General features: G+C 38.7%; 1 protein-coding gene and 1 pseudogene across 12 annotated transcripts in view; both read left to right on the top strand.

Moving 5' to 3' along the window:
- Positions 1–18131, top strand: part of NCALD (neurocalcin delta) — a 444446-nt gene that overhangs the window by 230969 nt on the left and 195346 nt on the right. For 8 of the 12 annotated variants that reach the window (XM_045399194.3, XM_045399195.3, XM_065519485.2 and 5 more), the window contains one exon: positions 3335–3415. The exons of the other annotated variants lie outside the window; for them this stretch is intronic. The gene's annotated coding sequence lies outside the window, so the exon portion shown is untranslated. The remainder of the gene's footprint in view (positions 1–3334; positions 3416–18131) is intronic. 12 annotated transcript variants of the gene reach the window in all.
- LOC141407446 (phosducin-like protein 3 pseudogene) lies at positions 16498–17492 on the top strand (annotated as a pseudogene).

Raw genomic sequence — 18131 nt, 5'->3', positions numbered from 1 at the left:
GTGTGCTAATCCCATTTGTGAGGGTGGAGCCCTCATGACTTAATCACCACCCCCAAGGCCATATCTCTCAACACTGTTGCATTGGGGATTAAGTTTTAATATAAATTTTGGAGGGAACACTGTCATTCAAATCATAGCACTAGAGAATGTACATAGGAGTGATTTGCTCAGATGGAGGGTAGGAGAGCATTCAACTTCATAAGACAAGGTTAAATTGTTCCAAGTGGTTATATCAATTTCTACCCCCACTAATTTGCATTTTCTTAATTAAAGATGAGATTGCTCATCTTTTCCTACATCCATTCACCATTCATGTTTTTCTCTTCTGTGATGTGCCTGTCAGATCTGCTGCTCATTCTTTTTCTATTGTGTTGTCTTTTTATGACTGATGTATAACATATGTTTATATAACCTGAATACTGGTCTTTTGTTCATTTCAAGTGTTGCAAACTTGTCTCACAGATTGGCTTATGTTTTTGCTTTCTTCATTGTACCTTTGGATGAATGCAAGCTCTTCATATTACGGTTGCGAATTTATCAACTTTGCCTTCCTTTTATGGTTAACACTTTTGTGCCTTAAGAACTTCTCTCCCATTTTAAGATCAGAAAGATGTTTCCCTATATTTTCTTCTAAAAGTTTAAACCTTTGGCTTTTTACAACTAAATCTTTAATTCCTCTGGAATTACTCTTTGGGTATGGTTCCTCCTTTACTTTTGGCTCAGTTATTCCACACTTAATGAGAACCCTGTTATTTTGTAATAGCCGAGTGGATGAGAAAATCAAGGAAGAAAACCCTCATCCACAAGATGTGGGAAGCTGGCTAATTCTTCCTTAGGTAGCCTTGAAATAAATTTTGGTAAAATGACCTAGCTTTTCTTTGCTGTAGCCAAGGCATTCTTGCTTTAGAACTTTTGCAAATGTTTGAGTGCCTCATGTTAAAAAGTAAAACAAACAAAAAGCAATGAATCCCCTGTCACCATTTGAGCTATGTCTCAGATCATTTAAATAAGCTATTTGTTGGGGGAAAAAAAGGCATACATTTAAAATGCCTGTTTGTATAGCATTCAGAGTATGGGTCCTGCTTTTAAAGAGGTAATGCAATTTATTAGAAATATCACTGGACAGGGAGTCGGAAGACTTGTGTTTAAGCCTTGATCTGTCATCACCTGGTTGAGAAACCTCTTTGTATCAGTTAGGATTATGTGCAGTGGCCTGTAACAAGAATCCTTCTACAGTGGCTTAACCAAATAGGATTTACTTTTTCTCATATAACAGCCTGGAAGTAGGCAAGCCAGGCCCAGTGCAGTGGCTCCTTCTTTCAGTTTAGGCTTCATTCACAGCATGTGGCTTTTGTTTTCATGTTTGTGACTTCATGACTGCAAGAGATAGCTCTTCCTCCAGCTTTGCATCAGAGTTGCAGGCATGATGAAGAGGAAGGGCAAAGAACAAAAAGTGAATGCCAGTGTCCTTTGAAAGCACTTTTCCAGGAGCCCTACCTAGTAACTTCGGCTTGTTTGCATCTCCAGAACCAAAATTGTTCCACCTGACCACCATTCTTAGCTGAATCTTAACTCAGCAAATTCCTGCCCTGGACAAAATCAAGATTCTGTAAGGGAAAACGGTAGACTTGTGATTGGATAGGCAACTGGCAGTGTCTGCCCCACTGTCTAAGCTTCCAGTGGGGATGCCTGCCCACTGCTGACAGAGTTGTTTTCATGGCAAAATAGAAGATCAAAGGTAAGAGTGCTTCATACACTGTAAAATGCACTTGATAGACAGAGTGGAAATATTCGGAACTATTTTCTCAGAGAGCAAATCCAATGTCGATGGAAAGTTCAGGCTGGGTGTGGTGGTTCATGCCTGTAATCTCAGCACTTTGAGACACTGAGGTGGTAGGATCACTTGAGGCCAGGAGTTTGAGACCAGCCTGGGCAACAGAGCGAGCCCTTATCTCTATTAAAAAAAAAAAAGTTAGCCAGGCATGTTGGGGCATCCCTCTAGTCCCAGCTATTCTGGAGGCTGAGGCAGGAGGATTTCTCGAGCATAGAAGTTTGAGGTTACGCTGAGCTATTATTGCTCTACTGCACTCCCATCTGGGTGACAGAGTGAAACTCTGTCTCCCTAACTCTGCAAAAAAAAAAAAAAAAGAAAAAGAAAATCCAGCTAAATATAGAGCCTTGGGTCATCAATATCTATTGAACTTCCACTCATTCTCTTTCGGACATCTGCAGATAACCTGAGTACTAGGATTTTTATACAAAGACATCCTCAAATATCAGTCTTCAGATTATTGTGAAGCACTGTTGTGGTGGACATTTGCTGATGCCCTTCCCACTTTCCCTTTACTCTAAGTACCCCCAATGTCTCTCTAGGTGATGTTTGTTTGGATTGACCCTACTCTTACCACCAGGGATAAGTCTTAACTAGTTTAAGCCATTTGACCTATGAGACCCCAAAATACAGTGGCCGATTCCGCAACGGGTCATCAGAATGACCTCAGAACTTTCATTGGGACTGCCATGACGCCGACACTATCCTCTGGGATGATAGATATGTGATCTTGAACTGCTACAACCATTTTTATTGCACCAGAAGGGGAACAGCCTGAGGGTGAAGCCAATTCACAAAGAATACCTGTACCAAGAGAATTGTCTAGAATCAAATGATACAACAAACTTGTGGTTTCCCAAAACCAATCTTACTTCTGGGATTTTTCCCCACCTCAATGAACCGATTATTTCCTTATTTTGTTATTTATTTGTATAAGTGAGTTTGAGCTGGGTTTTCTGTTACTTGTAACCAAATGATTCCTAAGTGATAGTTTCTATATATATTCCAGGAAAAATTATATATATTACATTACTTTAACATGTTATTTATTCTTTTAAATAATTGAAATATATTTAAATAATATAGTATTTAATATATGTGTATATGTATATATTTATATTTAAGTTAGTTTATTCTAATGTTTATAATCCTTCCTGAATTAAGGCCATAAGGCCTGAATGTTACTCAGCACGCCTGTTTCTCCCTGTAATAAATTGTCTGCATAGCATCTGTCCAGAGGAGTTGACAGTGAGATGCTCAGAGCTGATTCCTACTCTGGGGACTGTGCCTGTTACCCCTGGGTTACAAGACTCATTCCTGGGTACTTTGAACCAAAAACCAATTAGGCTAATATACATCAGTGTTCTTGGAGGTGTATTTCCTGTTTCCTGTTTGTGAAGGCAACTACAAAAGAAATAAAAGTGACAGTCTCACCAAAACTTTTACAGAGCTGTCAAATGTTCAAGTACAATATTCACTAATTATGAGTGATCTCGGTTGCAGGGCATCTGATCTCCTGGTGTTAAAATCTGTTGCCATACTGAGGAAGGCCCCGAGATCCCAGGCATTGAGTGACTGCATACTGTGAGTTAGTTTTTTAATCTCTTGAAAGGGTTAAATTGTGTAAATTATGATTCAGAATGCAAAGCTGTATCCTAGGTAGGTTTCTGTGTGTTTATATATTTGTATTTGCTAAGTAGAAAAATAAGCTTTATTATGGGGTAGCCATTTCCATTTTTAACTCTTGATGAATGTGTATGTTACTGAAAAGAAAGCTATGCACCCATTTTAATTAAAAAAAAAAATCTGTTCTCTTTTTTAATGACTGATTAAACGGAAACCTTATTTAAGTGTAAGACATTTAGTAAAACAAAACAGAACATATGATAATGGAGTAAAAAACCTGGCTTGTTGATTCCTGGAAAAAAGGTAATTTATACCCCTCCTTACTTTCCGAATGGACTCATTTAGTATAGAGGATTGAAGAGGATATTATGCAGCAAGTAGATGGGATGTTTTCTAATTCAAAAAAGATTCTTTTGAAATTCTATTATAGTATAATTAGGGCAGCAACACCAGCAATAGTGAATTTCCTGTTAGAAGAGGAACATTATTACTTTCCTAATTTGTTGATATGAGTCTCAAAAGCCATCTCATTGAACAGTTAGGAAATTGGCTTTTCAGGAAAGGAAATCTACTGAATTTCTTGGAAACTTTTCAAACTAAGTTAATGGCCCCAGACAAGAGCTAGTGAAGAATTGCAGGCAAAGTCTTATGGCTTAGACCTCAGTAATATGTTTTGTGCCTGTTTGGAAAAAAGTCATGAAGATTAATCTGATATTTATTTGGTCAAACAGTTGTGTATGAGGAACAAATGGAGAAAATAAAATAAATGGGGGTAGGACAGATACACTGATATCAAATGAAACTTGAGTAGACTTAGCTCTTTTTATCCCACTTCCTTTTCACCCATTAAGTCTCTATGGTTTAATTACTACGTGAGCAACATGGCTCACCTAGATGTAATAAGAAAGTGAAAGTGAAAAGTTTTTATTCCAAATTTGGTAGTCCAGCCCTTCTAATGAGATCTATAGAAGAGTAATGAAATATTTGAAGTCACGTTAAGCAAAATCTAATGTTTTTCCTTTCCTCATGGCATTGAGAACTGAGTCTCAGCCCTATTGCATTTCTCCTGGAGGCCAAGGTAGAGCTGTGCATTGTAACTAGTAATGATCATGCAGTCTGGGAAGCTCCTTCTTCTTGAGATAATTTGGTTGAACTATTTATGGATATCACAACCTGAGACATGGCAGTCGCCATTGCTTTAGTTCCTTGGTTCTTTCTGACATCAAGCTAAAGCATAACAGGAAAATGTGTGTTTTTGCCTAAAGACAGTAAAGCTTGAGTAGGATTTAAGATAAGAACACTTGCCCTTGGCATGGAGGTGTGGATAATCAATATGACGCTATTGGCTTCTAGTCATTTTTATCCCTCCTGCAGCACCTGGGTCCTTCTCTGTGTCTGTTGTCTCAGGGGCAGGTAATTCCTTGCTAGAGTGAGCTCCAAATAAGCTAGACTTCATCTCTCATTCACATGGAGCAAAGGGAGACTGCGAGAGTTCATGCTGCAGGTTTGCAGCATCTGCCAGACACAAACGAGGATGATTGGGATGAGAAATTGACAGAAAAGCTCTTGGGGCAGTGAAGAAGCCACTCCCTGCTTGACTATTAGTGGGCTCGAGAGAGTAGTGGGCAGGCAGGGAAGAGGATGACCTCTTCAATAGAGGTTAAACTTCCTAACAGGTGCTTTCCATAAGAATGGCCTGACTTAGCAAATACTTCCCAAATTTCCTGGGCTTTTTGGGATTTTGTTCAAGAATTTCAGACAATTTAGTAAAAATTGCCTAGTGGCAGAAGTCCAGATAACCATAGATGGGAGGAATACATGTAAAGAAATTATATGAAAGCAAGGTATATGAATAGACTCTAGGTTTACAATTATTACTGATTTCCCGATGTTTGGATATCTCTCTTTAGCCTGCTTAAGCCAGGATGGTTTGTCTGGGTGCCCAGGAAATCTGTACTCTTCCCAAGGCTCCTTATGTGACTAGCTTCTTACTTATAGGATGTTACATGGAATTTCATTTTTCTGTGGTTTTCTAAACTAAAGACTTCTTTGCTTCTCCTCTTAAAAGAATGAAAGCTGTTTTAGCCCTTTTAGCTTAGGAGTTCATTCTTCTGTATTTTCAATGTCCCACAAATTCCCCTCTGTCAAAAAACATTGATTTTGTCAACAGAATACCTTTCATTTAGGAATAATATGGAGAGAGATTATCTCAGAGGCTGAGAGCACGAGACACCAAATATTCAGAGGATAATGAAAGTGTGCTTCCAGATGTTTTCAAATACAGCCACAGAGACAAATACTCATCAGTCGAGTAATTGATTCCCTGCCAACTATTTTCCATCTAGTCATGTTCTTAATTCCAAAACAGCTAATAAATTCGTCAAAAAACAAAAACAAACTCCTTTTGTATTAGTATGTAGAAAAAAATAGAAAGAGAGTAGTTTATTTTCCAGCAATTTTGCAACAAATTTTTTAGTGTCATATAGACATACGCGAATGGTGTTTGCTGGAGATGGATGATGATTTCAATTAACCAACAAATGTTGACTAAGTACCTACTAACTTGAGCCCTAGGGAAGAATGATATGGTGTAACATGGACTTACATATTTGTTAACAGATTATGTTTCTAGAAACATAACTCATTTATTTGTTCAATGACTATGTATTGAGCACTTGCTGTGTGACAGGCACTGTGTTAGATGGCAGGATATTAATAGGGACAGGAAGGCATACAGCTGAGAAGAGTGGGGTTGGGAGCAAAGTTAATCAAATAATCACACAAATACATTTTACAAATGTGTTAAATACTATGATAGAAAACAACAACAGCAAAAACAAGTAACTGAGACTATAAAATGCAGGTACCACATCTAGTCTCAGTGGGGATCAGGGAAGGCAGAAATCTGAAGGTGTGGGAGATGGCCAGAAGAATGGCCAGAGCAGAGGTTCTAAGGTAGAAGGGAGCATGGAGCTTACTAAGAATTGAGCCAAAGCTAGTGTTGCTGGAGAGCAAGGTGGGCATCCTATGGGGGAAAGCTAGAGAGGTGGCAGGAGCCAAGTCATGAAAGACTTTGTAGAGAATGAATAAATGAACTAACATGAGTAGTTTATAACAGGAAATGAGTCCTGTGGTCTTCTGTAAAAATAAAAGGAGTTTGCAATTGTATAATGACTCTGCTGATAGGGAGAAGATATTCATTTACTCACCCAGCCAATATACCCAAGACAAAAATCCCTATTGCCGTGGATCTGAAATTCTAGTGGAACAGGCAGACAATATGCCAATAAGAAATATATAGGTTTTATACTAAGTTTTTGCTTATAAGTAAGTAGTGTAGGTCTTTAGATACAATTTAAAAACGATTTCAAGTATAAATTGTATTGCATGTAAGTGTGGTTATTCTTCTGTTTAGTTAAATAAAGACATATGCTCTAGAAGTCCTAAGAGATGTTCAGGACAGATGTCCTTCAGAGTACCCAATTCACAGTCAAAGACTTTGGAGAAATTTCAAGAGAGGGAAACCAGGCTTTGTATTAATTTATTCTTGTTTCTGAGACAATAGTGATCCCATTGTCCTCCCTGTGCCTCATTCTGGAGTGGTGAGGGGGGAGGAAGGGAGCAATACGAAGACTTAAATGAAACTCACCGAGTCTAACACTGATGGAGAAGGAGCTGAAAGGGAGAGCATTTCAGAGTCTATTTCTTTGGTTTTATTTTCTTCATTTGTTTTTGAAACGGGATCTCACTCTGTTGCCCAGGCTGGAGTACAGTGATGCAATCTTGGCTTATTGAAGCCTCAGCCTCCTGAGTAGCAGGGACTACAAGTGCACAACACCATGCCCAGCTAATTTTTGTATGTTTTGTCGAGTCAGAATGTGTCACTGTGTTGCCCAGGCTAGTCTAGAACTCATGGTCTTAAGCAATCCTTCTGTGTTGGCCTCCCTAAGTGTCTGACCTCTTTCTATTTTTTCTTACCAAAAGGCCTTATGATACCTTATTATATATTTAATATGCTTTATGCATTTTGCACATTTAGCATGTCTAGAAAAGGTTCACATCTTAGAATCAATGTACACAGTTAAGGAGAGGGATTTCTCTCCCACATTCTCAAAAGTTCTTATTTCATATTGCTTCTTAAAGCCATTACTGACTTACAACACAGAAAACAATACATGCCTGGAACCTTATTTGAGGTTTTCAGCTGTGCCTGTCTTTTACAAAGGTCTGCTGGAAGACTTCTTGATGCAATGTTTGCTTAGCTACATAGAGAGTATTACTGACATCAGTGGAATTACACCAGGGCACCCGTGAGGATTACCTTCAGGTCTTGTTTGCAAAAGGCAGAGGGTTTGATATTAGTAGTTCATTATATCAAAGGAAGGCATAATAATTATCTGTTTTAATCTTCAGGAACCTCCTTGTTTCTGACTTTCCTACTGTATGAATCAAAGTGATTATTTCTGTATATGCTGTCTTAGTCTGTTTAGGCTGCTGTAACAAAATATCATAAACTGGGTGGCTTATAAACAACAGAAATTTATTTCCTACAGTTCTTGAGGTTGGGAAGACCAAGATCAAGTTACTGGCAGATTCGGTCTGTTGAGGTCTTATTTCCTGGTTCATAGATGGTGCCTTCTCACTGTATCCTCCCACGGTGGAAGGGGAAAAGAGACCCCAGGGTCTCTTTTATAAGGACACTAAATCCACCCTCATGTCCTAATCACCTGCCCCAAACTCCACCTCCTAATATAATCACCTTGGGGGTTAGGACTTCAACATATGAATTTGGGGAGGGAGGCAGACACAAACTTTCAGACCATAGCATATGCCAAGAATCTTAGAACTGGGAGGAATGATGGACATGTTGTTAATGTGATCCTTTAGTACAAGTTTTTTTCAACATAGCACTATTGTCATTTTGAACCAGATAATTCTTCTGGAAGGGAGTGTCTTTCACATTATAGGATGTATTGCAGTATGTAGTATCAGTATCCTGGTGCCAGTAGTATATGCCCCAGTCATGACAACCATCTGAAGACATTGCCAAATATCTCCTGGGAAGGGCAAATATCACCCTCAGTTGAGCACCCCTGCTTTAGTGCATCCTGATCAATGACTCACACTGCTCTGTTTTAGCCTTGTATTGTAGTTGTATCACAAATGTGTGCAATTCTAAGTGTATAGCTTTCAGTGTAACAGGATAGTATCTTTATAGTTCTGTAATTCTCACATCCACATTGAAGATGATATTATCAAACCAGAATTATAAGATGAAATAATTAGATATTTACTCAGCCAAGTATGTGAAATTCTAATGTGATAATACGTTTTTCTGGGAGTCTCATTTCATTTGTTAAAACCTTAGAAAATTTTACCCTCAAAGTTTAAATCTTACTTAGTGGTTCAGCTGTTTCTGAAGAAGATACGTTTATGAGAGTCTTAATGCCACAAAGACTCCACTTCAGTCAACTGCAAGAATTAAGAGCCTTTTGGTGCCTTGGCACCAAACTTAAATGAGACATAAATGAGGAACATTTAATGAAATCAATTCTAGTTTTATAGGAAACTGAGAATAACAGAGAGAAAAAAAGTGCTGCTCTTGTGTCCTTTGGTGATGGTGTTTGACATTTTAGTGTAATTTATTATAATAGTATACTGGTTAATGTTCCCATATTATCTGTGGCTTAATCAAAGTTTCTGAAAATGGGAAGAATGTGTTCTATCTGTCACTGTAAAGCTAAGAAATGGTATTTCAAAATTACTTCAATCATACATGATTAGATCTTCTAAAGTGGTGTTTTACTGTGCTGTGGTGCAGGGAAGACTTCAAATTGCAAAAATGTACTTAGACATGTAGTAATATATGACACCATTAAAGAGATTATTTTTAAATAAAATTCCTTTTTATTTGTATTTTTTTACTTTAATAGATATTTATTTTGTTAGGTAGTTTTATGAAAGTGAAATTCCTTTTTACTGTTATTGTTCACCTTACTTAAAGGCTTCCTGCCTTAAAGTGTCACATATAGTTCAAATGAGCCAATATTATTTGGAAAAAATAGAGCTTCTTTTGTGTCATGATGCTGTTCAGAAATATTAAGGACTTCTGATTATCTCAAAAATAAAGTTCTAACTCCTTTTCATGACATTCGAGGCCCTCTAGTAACTGGCTTCAATCCATCTTTTCACATTTATCTCCATTACCTCCCTTTGCCTTGTCCCCATATCATATTCCAGCCATAATGAAGGAGGTAGCCCAGGTCATCTTTGCACTTTTCTGCCTCCATAGCCCTTCTCATGTTGTGATTTCTACCCCTCAAATTCTAATCCACTCTTAAGAATCATTTATTTGACAAAATATTCTCAAATTTTCTTAGTTGGAATTAAACTCTCTCTTTTTTTTTGTATAATGCTTTGAAAGCACTAGAGTAGTGCTTTTCATGCTATGTGGGAGAGAATTCAATTTTTGAAAAACTTTCCAATTCATCACAAATCAATAGGTGTCCTTCTGTCTGTGACTACCAGTACTTAGAATCTACCACAGGAAACTCACCATGCAAGTTTGGCAATCTCCAAACCATTCCATACCCCATTCAATGAGATGAGTTCACTTGATTGCACATTTGGATGCTGCAGCAATATCCAGCTGCTATAAAAATTTATTGACAACTACTTGCAGTATCTGTATTTGCCTTATTGAAGTCTGATAAGACTGGTCTATAGACCACATTTTAAGCAGTGCTGTCTTAGACTCTAAGCTCCATGAGGACAGAACCTAGGGCTGCTTTTTTTCATCATCATAATTCTAGGACAAGGCATTGACTTTCACATAACAGCACATTGATTACATGCAGAGGTTCTGTCAGTAGCAGTTCCTGCCTCCAAAGTAGCTTGGATTAGATCTTGATCACTTTTTAACACCTATAGGATCATCATCCTTTACTTATAACAGAAAATAAGAATAAATGGGACTATCAGGCTGATTTATTTTTAAAATACATGCTCTTTAATGTAAAATCTACTAAAAGAAACATAATCTTAGCCTCCTGGTGCTGGTATGACCTCCTTATAAAGATCACTTGATCAATAATTTAATTTTCTTTCACTAGATAGTTGTAAAAATTCACTTACTTCAAGTTCACTTAAGTAAAATAAAGGAAGCTTAAAAGAAATCTAAAACAATTAGCCTCTTAAATAGCAAGACTGTATGAGAGAAATGTGTTCCTTGTACAAGGGAACCCCTGTAAAAAAACAAAATTATATTTAAAACCAAAATGGCTTTCTATTATGCAGCTCAAGGAGAAATACTGAAACTCTTGAACAGTCTAAAATTGTATTTCTGAAAATGAGAATCACATGGAATTAGTTTAGCATCTACCAGTGTAATTTCTATGGGGCAGAGTAACATTTTTCAAAGTTTAAAATGTAAGATTCTTAATAAATTACTTGACAACGCTATTTGAACATAACAGCTCTCACTTTCAGTAGTTCAAGAATGTCTTCTGAATTGGTAGGAAGTTGCAGTTGAATGTTCATAGTTTTCACTGAATGTTTCATTATATTAATGTTAACAGCCAAGAAAAACAAGGACATTTACTATATGTTTTTCCCACCCTTGGCCACTGACTTTTCCGTGGAACATTTGTTATTTCTGGGAAACATATGGCATATGCCCAGAACCATAATTAGTAACAGTTTGATGTTATAGGAGTTTAAAATTTAGCATTTTCTAGCTTCATTAGATCAGTGGCTTCCTCTGAAATATAAAAGCAACAAATACAGATCCTAAAGATACATTCTGGAGTCAGCTTTTTTCTCCTTTACTAACTGCAGTATTTGCTTGTTTTGATGGGGAGGTGTTCAAACAGCTCTTCCCCAGAGCCAGAAGGAGGCACTGCTCTAAGTACTTTATATATATCAACTTATTTAATCATTGCAGTAACAGGTGAGGAAAAAAAGGGACACAAAGACATTAATTTGCCCAAAGTCACTTAAATGGGAAATTGTGTAATCAGGATTCCTCCTAGGGAGTCTGCCTCCAGGGTTTGTGTTATAATATTCATACATAGTATCTTTTATGCAATACTGTTCCTCTAATGAGATGGAAGCTTCCAGAATTCCATTGGTAAAATCCTGTTGAAAAGGTTATTTTCTTGCAGACTATTTCTGACTAATGCTTATGTAGTAGCTGAGAAATGCAGAATGACTGGGGAATGCTGGGTAGCCAGGAATGCTGGATAAATGGGGGAATGCTGGGTAATTAGGAATTCTGGGTAACAAGAGAATGCTGGGTAACTAGGAGTGCTGGATAATAGGGGAATTCTGGGTAACTGGGAATTCTGGGTAATCAGGGAATGCTGGGTAACATGGGGAGAGGGACAAGAAGTCATTAGTTATCAGCTCACCCTAAGCAACCTTCTAGTATCTGTAAACCAGAGGGTTGTCATTAATACAGAATCTGGGACTGCTGCAATGTTGATTATCTTCACATAAGATCCTTCAAATCAGTATTATCTTTGAATCTGAAGGATATATATTTGTAGATGCATTTTACTTCAAATCTTTAAGCGTATTTAAAATTCACAGTTTTCTAGCACTTGCTACATACACATATACAATAGCTGAGAGGAGACATTTCAGGGAAAGAATGTTACTTATTTATTAATTCATTTATTTTTTACTTAAGACTTGAAGACTTTGTGGGGGAATGGGTTAGCAGAGAGAACCCTTAGTCTTTCCAATAGGATATTTACCACGGAGCTCTCATACATATCCTAGCCGGGGGAGAAAAGATAACCACTTTCGCTTTGTGCTGGAAGTCATCAGTTGCTTAGGCTGATTATTCAAAGAAGGCAAAACGTCTCATTGATGTCAAAATGTAGTTTGTCCCATCTTGTGTTACTAATGCAGTTATTAAGGACTGAAAATGTGACATTGCTTAGCAACATGCATAATAGTATTTACTATTATTTGATTTGAGCAGCAGCAGCAATAAGTACTATGTCCTGTAAATGTCCTGGTGACATTTTATTTTCCTTCTCATCTAACTTTGCTTGTATCCATTGCCATGGTATTAAGCAAAATGCTTAGTCTGTGGCTTGGTAGAGTGGGTTTAGATATACTCCCTTAAGTACGGAGATAAGTCCTGAAAGCTGGCATTAGCACAATGTAGAACCAAAAGGAAATTAGGCTGCAGGTAAGAAAAAGTAGTAAAGGATTCCTACAACTGTCATGGTTTATGTACGTCTTCTAATTTTCACTAACGGCAAGTATATCATGATGTCCTGTGAGATGCAGGAACTTGCTATAATACTGTTCAGGCTATTTGTTTTGTTGTCTCTAGTCTTTCAGGCAGCAACTACTGTTCATAATAATCAAAAGCAAACATAATCCCTATTTCCTCCTAATGAAAAGACAGCAATTTGACTAATAACTGTGCCAGCACTCCCTTGTCATTTACACTTCACCCTGTGTGTTGGAGAACGAGTTGATGTCTGCGAGAATTTGATCTGGGTAGACTTCCATCCAAGCCCTCCTTTCTTCTCTAAATTAGAATAGCAACTGTACATCTGAGAATCCGGGCATTTCTCTAGTATTTTCCCTTTTTTTGTCTCCACAGTCATCCTAGCTTGATCTCTTAAATCCTGGTATATTAACTTGACTTCTGCTTGAGGAAGAGCAAGAAATCCCAGAGGCTAGACCATCTAGCTAGAAAGACTGTCACTAAAGGAGTTGAACAATTTTGAGACGAAAGAGGGGCCAAGCTTCTCTCGTAAAAACAATAGAGAAAGAATCAGTTCACCACTACAACAGAGACAGTCATTCATCGTGGAGGGGAAAGATGTTCCACTTGGGACTGTCACCCAGTGATTGATGTCTTTTCAATTCCAGGACATGTGGAGGTGCTTTAGGGATTTGAATCAGTGAGCACATTGTTTAATTCTTTGTCCTTCCCAGGGAGGGATCCTCAATGTGAACATCTTCCTCATGCAGTTTCAGTTTTTGGTGCCTTCCACGTCCTTGGCTTTGCTTTTGCTTTGTTGCATCTTAGAATCATTAATTAATTATGGACCCAGTTCTTTCTGTGCACTTGCTAATTGGATGTTTTGAAAAATTGCTCCATGCTGGCTTCAATAATGAGGAGAGAATTAAAAGGCTGAGAAGTGCTGGGAAATAGAGACAGACCACAATGGTCATGGAAATCTAGCAAAAACCACCGAGATATCCATTACCCCAGTAACCAGGGGACATGGAGCACCGAGCAGAGAGGTTAGAAAAAAGACAATGAAGTGATAAAAGGGACAGGGTCAGTGAGGGGGCCTATTCTTGAGAAGAACACTTGCAAGGAGGGAAATCCTGTGTGAATGGTGCATTGACTGGACAGCCTGAGCTAGCTGTTGCCTCCTGTTGAGGAGGGGAGTTCCCTGAACAGGACGAACAGCCAGGACTTTGGAGTCTAGCATCCTGACATCTGTGACTGCAGTCTGCCATTTACTGTCTGTGGGATGTGGAACTTTACCTCTCCGATCATCCAGTTCTTCTTCTGTGAAATGAAAAATAATAGTACTTGTGTCATAGTGTTGTGGTAAGGAATAAGTGAGATCAAGTTGGTCAGACTGTCTAGGCTACTTCCCGGCACATAGCAAACTCTCAGTAGTGGCTAGTCATTATTACTATGCAGTTATGTTGTCAATTTAATAATGTAATAATAAAATATTAACACAGGTAACTTAGTCTGGCATAGCTCAGGATTTAAAATACTCCGTAGGAGAATCATTGTTTCCATTGATTCTGCTCCTTTCTCTTTCTGGCCAGTTTGTTTTTTCCCATTTTCTCCCTCCCTCCCCTTCTACTTAGGAAGAGGAGAGGAGTTAAAAACTGGATAAGAGGCTGGGCACAGTGGCTCATGCCTGTATTCCCAGTGCTTTGGGAGGCTGAGGCAAGAGGATCACTTGAGGCCAGAAATTTGAGACGAACCTGGGCAACATAGTAAGACCTCATCTCTACAAAAAAAAAAAAAAAACTTTAAAATTAGCCAGGTTTAGTGGTGCACACCTGTAGTCCTTGCTGTTCAGGAGGCTGAAGCAGGAGGATCACTTGAGCCCAAGAGTTGGAGGTTACAGTGAGCTATGATTGTACACTCCAGCCTGGGCAACACAGGGAGACCCTGTCTCAAAAAAGAAAAAAATTGGTTAAGGAAAATGCAGCTGTTTGGCTGGAGGCCTTTGGTTGTTGGGATATAGCAGAAGTGTGGGAAATGCTGAAAGAGGCCATCAAAGCCCAGCTGGCCAGATAACCCATGGAAACCCTTCCCAGTGTGGATCCTATCATCCTGGGCCATTACTTATTTGGCATTTAGACATAGGTGATTTGCAATTTCAGATTCTAGATTTTCTCCTCCATTAAAATGTAAACCTTTACAATGGAAAAGTTTGTTGTCTCTTGTTTACTGCTAATTCTCTAGTGTCTAGATACAGCTATCAGCTTCACCTTTGGGCTCCTGAAAGTCCTCAAATGGGCCTTCAAGTTCTGACACAATCTCCCCCATCCCGTGTTACCTCTCTGATTTTATCTCCTACTACTCTGTGAAATCTAGCTAGATATATTCAGGAGTAGTTAAGACTTTTGGGCATATGAAAGACATCTAGCAGCAAAATGTAGTAGAAAGATTTAGAATGAATCATGTTTGAGGTCTAAGTTCTAGTGCTGCTACTATTTCCTGGGGTGAAACTGGGCCAAATCATGTGACCTTTGCAGGCTTTAGCCTCCACACTGAAAGAGTTTTGGATCGGGGTGCTTCTAATCGTAAATTTAATGGCAATGCTATCCTTGGTTATAGCATAATATGAAGTTGATTTATCCATTCAGAAACATTTCTGAGTATTTTTGGTCCCTGGTGTGAAATTGTGAATCTTAGCCTGGTGATTCATAGGCTAACAGCTGCTTTCCCACCCTCTACCCCAAACTCAGGGCTTTGCAATGGGGGCAGCAGTATGGCCAGAGCTGACATCATGTCCCATTCTTCCTAGGTCCAAGTCATTTCCATTAAGCAGCATTTCCCAGGCTTTTGTCATTCAGGTCCCATCTCCACGATTTTTACTATATCACATTCTATCTATATTATTGTTTACTTAATGTCTTTCTTTAGACCACTCCCTCTCTATATTTTACCTTGCATCTGCCCTAAGCAGCAGTTATAGCTGTGAATAGCTTTGAAGTTGGATATGCCCGCTATACTTTTTTCTAAAGCACATGAAAACAAATACACAACCATAATCCACCATAACTATGCACCACTAAAATTGTCTTGAGTAACTCTAGTGGTTTGCCTTTCACACTTTGGGAAACACCACCGTGAAGGTGAGGGACAGAGCTCTGGAGCCTTCACTGCCTTCCGTGTCCTTCCAGTGATCTTAGGCCTTGGGAGGAAATAAAAAGCCATTCTCAATGAAAATCTAAGGGAGCCCTTTCCAAGGCACTGGAGATTGTTCACTTTATTTTGATTTGGAATGTAGTGCAGAAATGACTAAGCCTTCCCGAGAGGCCAAGGGCTGCTGGAAAGAAGAAAGAAAGGTATTATGCTGGCTTAAAAAACAGAAGTCAATGGGAAAGGAACATGCTGAAGGGAAAGAGCAATTAGCTGAAGTAAAATAAAGCAGCAGAAAAGTGAGAGGAGTGCTGGGGAAAACTGCTGCAGAGAAATGCAGTTGCTCTTAGAAGCAAAGCATTAGTGGAAGTTGAGAGACTTTGCAGAGATCCTCATTTCCTCCTCATTTTGGACTTTCGGATTCTCTCTCTCTTATGATGTGAGAACTGATTAGATACACACAGGGGCTCAGCTTGGAGGCCCAAAGTATGATATTCTTCAATATGCTTCCTGCTATTGGAATCATGCTCTAAACAGGTCAGCTCCTCTATGACATATAGTTTTGGCATGAAAGATGGTTCTAAGACTACCAGAGAAAAAGAGTTAGAAATGACTGTAGACTTTCTCTAGCATCTTTTCATACTTAATTAAGAAAGGGAAGGACCTTAGCCTTTATCATGATATAGATTTTATTGACTTAGGCCCACATATCTGCAAGGGTCAGCCAAATTTAAATTGTAAACATGGTTTTAGAGAATCTGAATTTCACAGCACAACTGGCTTGAGCGATTGTAAACAAGATGCGGGACCCCAACACAGACACTGTGTGGAATGACATCTTAGGCAAAAAGGGCATCTTACCCACCAAGAAAAGTCTGAAAGAATTGGAAGAGGAGGCAGAAGAGGAGCAGTGCATCCTTCAGCAGTCAGTGGTGACAACATACAAAGATATGACTTTGGAAGAGCTGGAGGATGATGAAGACAAGTTTAATGAGGAGGATGAACATGCTATTGAAATGTACAGATGGCCGAGACTCACTGAGTGGAAAGCAATTCAACTGAAGAATACATTTGGAGAAGTTTTGGAGGTCTCAAAGAAGTATTATGTTCAAGAAGTTACCAAAGCTGGTGAGGGCTTGTGGGTCATCTTGCACCTTTATAAACAAGGAATTCCCCTCTGTGCCCTGATAAATCAGCACCTCAGTGGACTTGCCAGAAAGTTTCCTGATGTCAAATTTATCAAAGCCATTTTCAACAACCTGCATACCCAATTATCCTGATAGGAATCTGCCCATGATATTTGTTACCTGGAAGGAGACATCAAGGCTCAGTTGATCAGTCCTCTGGCATCTGGCGACATGAACCTGACAAGAGATGAGTTGGGGTGAAAACTGTCTGAATCTGGAGCAATTAAGATGGACTTGGAGGAAAACCCTAAGAAGCTGATTAAAGATGTGTTGCTGTCCTCAGTGCGGAGCTCTGTCCCCATGAGGAGGGACAGCAATTCTGAGGGTGACTGAGGCTGCAGCTGCTATCACATGCTGAACTTTCTTGTGACAACTTGTCTGGATTTTTTAAAAAAAGAAAAAGCAAGAATGAATCCTTTTGGTTTTTAGTTTTGTATAAATTATGTTTCAAATCTTTACATTTTAGAAATAATCATTGCTGGAAATTCCGTTAAATATTTTGGAACTCTTTTTTTAAACTATAGTATTTCCTCTAAAAAAAATTAAAACCAGCTATTGGTATGGCAAAAAAAAAAAAAAAGAAAAAAAAAAAGAAAATCTGAATTCCAGAGGATTAAAATATCTCTGTTTGGGAACATCTCCCCTGGCACACAGCTGAAGTAAGTGCCTGCAGATGGTCCCAGCCCTGTTGAGGGGAACTGTGTTGGGGTCTAGCATGCATTGTGCTGGGCCCCTGTCGAAGCTGATGAGTTCCAATCGAGAATTTTGATTAGGAGGAGGGAGGTATGTTAGGAGCCAAGTCAGCTGCACAAAGGCTGATTGGAAAAACCTTCTGTATTGTTTTGTGCTTTTCCAGATTTTTCTATTTAAAAATAGTGCCTATTAAGAGGGAGTGCTAATATCGTTACCATCCTTTCCAAAAGGGGACAGGAACTGGGAGGCTCTGAGGAAATTAGGTATGGTCTATACAGCAGACAGGACAGATTCGGCCAAAAGACAAGAAGCTCTTGGTTAAGCTGTACCAGGAATACTATCAATTACTGTTTCCTGGGATGACTTTAGGAAAAACCTAAGAATTAAATTGCACTCAAACACATGAAATGCAGTTTCATATACT

The sequence above is a fragment of the Macaca fascicularis genome, chromosome 8 (genome assembly GCF_037993035.2).
Source record: "Macaca fascicularis isolate 582-1 chromosome 8, T2T-MFA8v1.1".
Classification (NCBI taxonomy): domain Eukaryota; kingdom Metazoa; phylum Chordata; class Mammalia; order Primates; family Cercopithecidae; genus Macaca; species Macaca fascicularis.
This window is presented reverse-complemented; position numbering and strand designations above follow the sequence as displayed.